Source organism: Bombina bombina, chromosome 3 (assembly GCF_027579735.1).
Source record: "Bombina bombina isolate aBomBom1 chromosome 3, aBomBom1.pri, whole genome shotgun sequence".
Classification (NCBI taxonomy): Eukaryota; Metazoa; Chordata; class Amphibia; order Anura; family Bombinatoridae; genus Bombina; species Bombina bombina.
In genome coordinates, this window is record NC_069501.1 from 14,512,332 (window position 1) to 14,518,331 (window position 6,000).

A 6,000-nucleotide genomic window follows, 5' to 3' on the forward strand; every position below is an offset into this window, starting at 1 on the left:
CAGATAAATAATATATAAATTAGTATGCATGAAGAGTAAGTAAGATAATAATAATGACATACGCATTAGTGCACAGATAAATAATATATAAATTAGTGTGCATGAAGAGTAAGATAATAATAATGACATAAGCATTACTGCACAGATAAATAATATATAAATTAGTATGCATGAAGAGTAAGATAATAATAATGACATAAGCATTAGTGCACAGATAAATAATATATAAATTAGTATGCATGAAGAGTAAGTAAGATAATAATAATGACATAAGTATTAGAGCACAGATAAATAATATATAAATTAGTATGCATGAAGAGTAAGTAAGATAATAATAATGACATAAGTATTAGAGCACAGATAAATAATATATAAATTAGTATGCATGAAGAGTAAGTAAGATAATAATAATGACATAAGTATTAGAGCACAGATAAATAATATATAAATTAGTATGCATGAAGAGTAAGTAAGATAATAATAATGACATAAGTATTAGAGCACAGATAAATAATATATAAATTAGTATGCATGAAGAGTAAGTAAGATAATAATAATGACATAAGCATTACTGCACAGATAAATAATATTTCTTTCATGTAATTAGCAAGAGTCCATGAGCTAGTGACGTATGGGATATACATTCCTACCAGGAGGGGCAAAGTTTCCCAAACCTCAAAATGCCTATAAATACACCCCTCACCACACCCACAAATCAGTTTTTACAAACTTTGCCTCCTATGGAGGTGGTGAAGTAAGTTTGTGCTAGATTCTACGTTGATATGCGCTCCGCAGCAGGTTGGAGCCCGGTTTTCCTCTCAGCGTGCAGTGAATGTCAGAGGGATGTGAGGAGAGTATTGCCTATTTGAATTCAATGATCTCCTTCTACGGGATCTATTTCATAGGTTCTCTTTTATCGGTCGTAGAGATTCATCTCTTACCTCCCTTTTCAGATCGACGATATACTCTTATATATATACCATTACCTCTAATGATTTTCGTTTCAGTACTGGTTTGGCTTTCTACAACATGTAGATGAGTGTCCTGGGGTAAGTAAGTCTTATTTTCTGTGACACTCTAAGCTATGGTTGGGCACTTTTTTATAAAGTTCTAAATATATGTATTCAAACATTTATTTGCCTTGACTCAGGATGTTCAACATTCCTTATTTCAGACAGTCAGTTTCATTTTTGGGATAATGCATATGAATCAATCAATTTTTTTCTTACCTTAAAATTTGACTTTTTTCCTGTGGGCTGTTAGGCTCGCGGGGGCTGAAAATGCTTCATTTTATTGCGTCATTTTTGGCGCGGACTTTTTTGGCGCAAAATTTTTTTTCTGTTTCCGGCGTCATACGTGTCGCCGGAAGTTGCGTCATTTTTGACGTCCATTTGCGCCAAAAGTGTCGGCGTTCCGGATGTGGCGTCATTTTTGGCGCCAAAAGCATTTAGGCGCCAAATAATGTGGGCGTCTTTTTTGGCGCTAAAAAAATATGGGCGTCATTATTGTCTCCACATTATTTAAGTCTCATTATTTATTGCTTCTGGTTGCTAGAAGCTTGTTCACTGGCATTTTTTCCCATTCCTGAAACTGTCATTTAAGGAATTTGATCAATTTTGCTTTATATGTTGTTTTTTCTATTACATATTGCAAGATGTCCCACGTTGAAACTGAGTCAGAAGATACTTCAGGAAAATCGCTGCCTGGTGCTGGAGCTACCAAAGCTAAGTGTATCTGCTGTAAACTTATGGCATCTGTTCCTCCAGCTGTTGTTTGTACTGTTTGCCATGACAAACTTGTTAATGCAGATAATATTTCCTTTAGTACTGTTACATTACCTGTTGCTGTTCCGTCAACATCTAATACTCAGAGTGTTCCTGATAACATAAGAGATTTTGTTTCTAAATCCATTAAGAAGGCTATGTCTGTTATTCCTCCTTCTAGTAAACTTAAAAAGTCTTTTAAAACTTCTCATTTTTCAGATGAATTTTTAAATGAACATCATCATTCTGATTCTGATAATGGTTCTTCTGGTTCAGAGGATTCTGTCTCAGAGGTTGATGCTGATAAATCTTCATATTTATTTAAAATGGAATTTATTTGTTCTTTACTTAAAGAAGTCCTAATTGCATTAGAAATAGAGGATTCTAGTCCTCTTGATACTAAATCTAAACGTTTAGATAAGGTTTTTAAATCTCCTGTAGTTATTCCAGAAGTTTTTCCTGTCCCTGATGCTATTTCTGAAGTAATTTCCAGGGAATGGAATAATTTGGGTAATTCATTTACTCCTTCTAAACGTTTTAAGCAATTATATCCTGTGAGAGATTAGAGTTTTGGGACAAAATCCCTAAGGTTGATGGGGCTGTCTCTACTCTTGCTAAGCGTACTACTATTCCTACGGCAGATGGTACTTCCTTTAAGGATCCTTTAGATAGGAAAATTGAATCCTTTCTAAGAAAAGCTTACTTGTGTTCAGGTAATCTTCTTAGACCTGCTATATCTTTAGCGGATGTTGCTGCAGCTTCAACTTTTTGGTTAGAAGCTTTAGCGCAACAAGTAACAGATCATAATTCTCATAGCATTATTAATCTTCTTCAACATGCTAATAATTTTATTTGTGATGCCATTTTTGATATCATTAGAGTTGATGTCAGGTATATGTCTCTAGCTTTTTTAGCTAGAAGAGCTTTATGGCTTAAAACTTGGAATGCTGATATGTCTTCCAAGTCTACTCTGCTTTCCCTTTCTTTCCAGGGTAATAAATTATTTGGTTCTCAGTTGGATTCTATTATCTCAACTGTTACTGGAGGGAAAGGAACTTTTTTACCACAGGATAAAAAATCTAAAGGTAAATTTAGGTCTAATAATCGTTTTCGTTCCTTTCGTCACAACAAGGAACAAAAGCCTGATCCTTCATCCTCAGGAGCAGTATCAGTTTGGAAACCATCTCCAGTCTGGAATAAATCCAAGCCTTTTAGAAAACCTAAGCCAGCTCCTAAGTCCACATGAAGGTGCGGCCCTCATTCCAGCTCAGCTGGTAGGGGGCAGATTACTTTTTTTCAAAGAAATTTGTATCAATTCCGTTCACAATCTTTGGATTCAGAACATTGTTTCAGAAGGGTACAGAAGTGGCTTCAAGATAAGGCCTCCTGCAAAGAGATTTTTTCTTTCCCGTGTCCCAGTAAACCCAGCGAAGGCTCAAGCATTTCTGAAATGTGTTTCAGATCTAGAGTTGGCTGGAGTAATTATGCCAGTTCCAGTTCTGGAACAGGGGCTGGGGTGTTATTCAAATCTCTTCATTGTACCAAAGAAGGAGAATTCCTTCAGACCAGTTCTGGATCTAAAAATATTGAATCGTTATGTAAGGATACCAACATTCAAAATGGTAACTGTAAGGACTATCCTGCCTTTTGTTCAGCAAGGGCATTATATGTCTACAATAGATTTACAGGATGCATATCTGCATATTCCGATTCATTCAGATCACTATCAGTTTCTGAGATTCTCTTTCCTAGACAAGCATTACCAGTTTGTGGCTCTACCGTTTGGCCTAGCAACAGCTCCAAGAATTTTTACAAAGGTTCTGGGTGCCCTTCTGTCTGTAATCAGAGAACAGGGTATTGTGGTATTTCCTTATTTGGACGATATCTTGGTACTTGCTCAGTCTTCACATTTAGCAGAATCTCATACGAATCGACTTGTGTTGTTTCTTCAAGATCATGGTTGGAGGATCAATTTACCAAAAAGTTCATTGATTCCTCAGACAAGGGTAACCTTTTTAGGTTTCCAGATAGATTCAGTGTCCATGACTCTGTCTTTGACAGACAAGAGACGTTTAAAATTGATATCAGCTTGTCGAAACCTTCAGTCACAATCATTCCCTTCGGTAGCCTTATGCATGGAAATTCTAGGTCTTATGACTGCTGCATCGGACGCGATCCCCTTTGCTCGTTTTCACATGCGACCTCTTCAGCTCTGTATGCTGAACCAATGGTGCAGGGATTACACAAAGATATCTCAATTAATATCTTTAAAACCGATTGTACGACACTCTCTGTCATGGTGGACAGATCACCATCGTTTAGTTCAGGGGGCTTCTTTTGTTCTTCCGACCTGGACTGTATTTTCAACAGATGCAAGTCTTACCGGTTGGGGAGCTGTGTGGGGGTCTCTGACAGCACAAGGGGTTTGGGAATCTCAGGAGGTGAGATTACGATCAATATTTTGGAACTCCGTGCAATTTTCAGAGCTCTTCAGTCATGGCCTCTTCTAAAGAGAGAATCGTTCATTTGTTTTCAGACAGACAATGTCACAACTGTGGCATACATCAATCATCAAGGAGGGACTCACAGTCCTCTGGCTATGAAAGAAGTATCTCGAATTCTGGCTTGGGCGGAATCCAGCTCCTGTCTAGTTTCTGCGGTTCATATCCCAGGTATAGACAATTGGGAAGCGGATTATCTCAGTCGCCAAACGTTACATCCGGGCGAATGGTCTCTTCACCCAGAGGTATTTCTTCAGATTGTTCAAATGTGGGGACTTCCAGAAATAGATCTGATGGCCTCTCATCTAAACAAGAAACTTCCCAGGTATCTGTCCAGATCCAGGGATCCTCAAGCGGAAGCAGTGGATGCATTGTCACTTCCTTGGAAGTATCATCCCGCCTATATCTTTCCACCTCTAGTTCTTCTTCCAAGAGTAATCTCCAAGATTCTGAAGGAATGCTCGTTTGTTCTGCTGGTGGCTCCAGCATGGCCTCACAGGTTTTGGTATGCGGATCTTGTCCGGATGGCCTCTTGCCAACCGTGGACTCTTCCGTTAAGACCAGACCTTCTGTCGCAAGGTCCTTTTTTCCATCAGGATCTCAAATCCTTAAATTTAAAGGTATGGAGATTGAACGCTTGATTCTTAGTCAAAGAGGTTTCTCTGACTCTGTGATTAATACTATGTTACAGGCTCGTAAATCCGTATCTAGGGAGATATATTATAGAATCTGGAAGACTTATATTTCTTGGTGTCTTTCTCATCATTTTTCCTGGCATTCTTTTAGAATTCCGAGAATTTTACAGTTTCTTCAGGATGGTTTGGATAAAGGTTTGTCTGCAAGTTCCTTGAAAGGACAAATCTCTGCTCTTTCTGTTCTTTTTCACAGAAAGATTGCTAATCTTCCTGATATTCATTGTTTTGTACTAGCTTTGGTTCGTATAAAACCTGTCATTAAGTCAATTTCTCCTCCTTGGAGTTTGAATTTGGTTCTGGGGGCTCTTCAAGCTCCTCCATTTGAACCTATGCATTCATTGGACATTAAATTACTTTCTTGGAAAGTTTTGTTCCTTTTGGCCATCTCTTCTGCCAGAAGAGTTTCTGAATTATCTGCTCTTTCTTGTGAGTCTCCTTTTCTGATTTTTCATCAGGATAAGGCGGTGTTGCAAACTTCTTTTAAATTTTTACCTAAGGTTGTGAATTCTAACAACATTAGTAGAGAAATTGTGGTTCCTTCATTATGTCCTAATCCTAAGAATTCTAAGGAGAAATCATTGCATTCTTTGGATGTAGTTAGAGCTTTGAAATATTATGTTGAAGCTACTAAAAATTTCCGAAAGACTTCTAGTCTATTTGTTATATTTTCCGGTTCTAGGAAAGGTCAGAAGGCCTCTGCCATTTCTTTGGCATCTTGGTTGAAATCTTTAATTCATCATGCTTATGTCGAGTCGGGTAAAACTCCGCCTCAAAGGATTACAGCTCATTCTACTAGGTCAGTTTCTACTTCCTGGGCGTTTAGGAATGAAGCTTCGGTTGATCAGATTTGCAAAGCAGCAACTTGGTCTTCTTTGCATACTTTTACTAAATTCTACCATTTTGATGTGTTTTCTTCTTCTGAAGCAGTTTTTGGTAGAAAAGTACTTCAGGCAGCTGTTTCAGTTTGAATCTTCTGCTTAGATTTTCAGTTTTTTTCTTTATAAGATTTAAACTTTATTTTTGGGTGTGGATTTTTTTCAG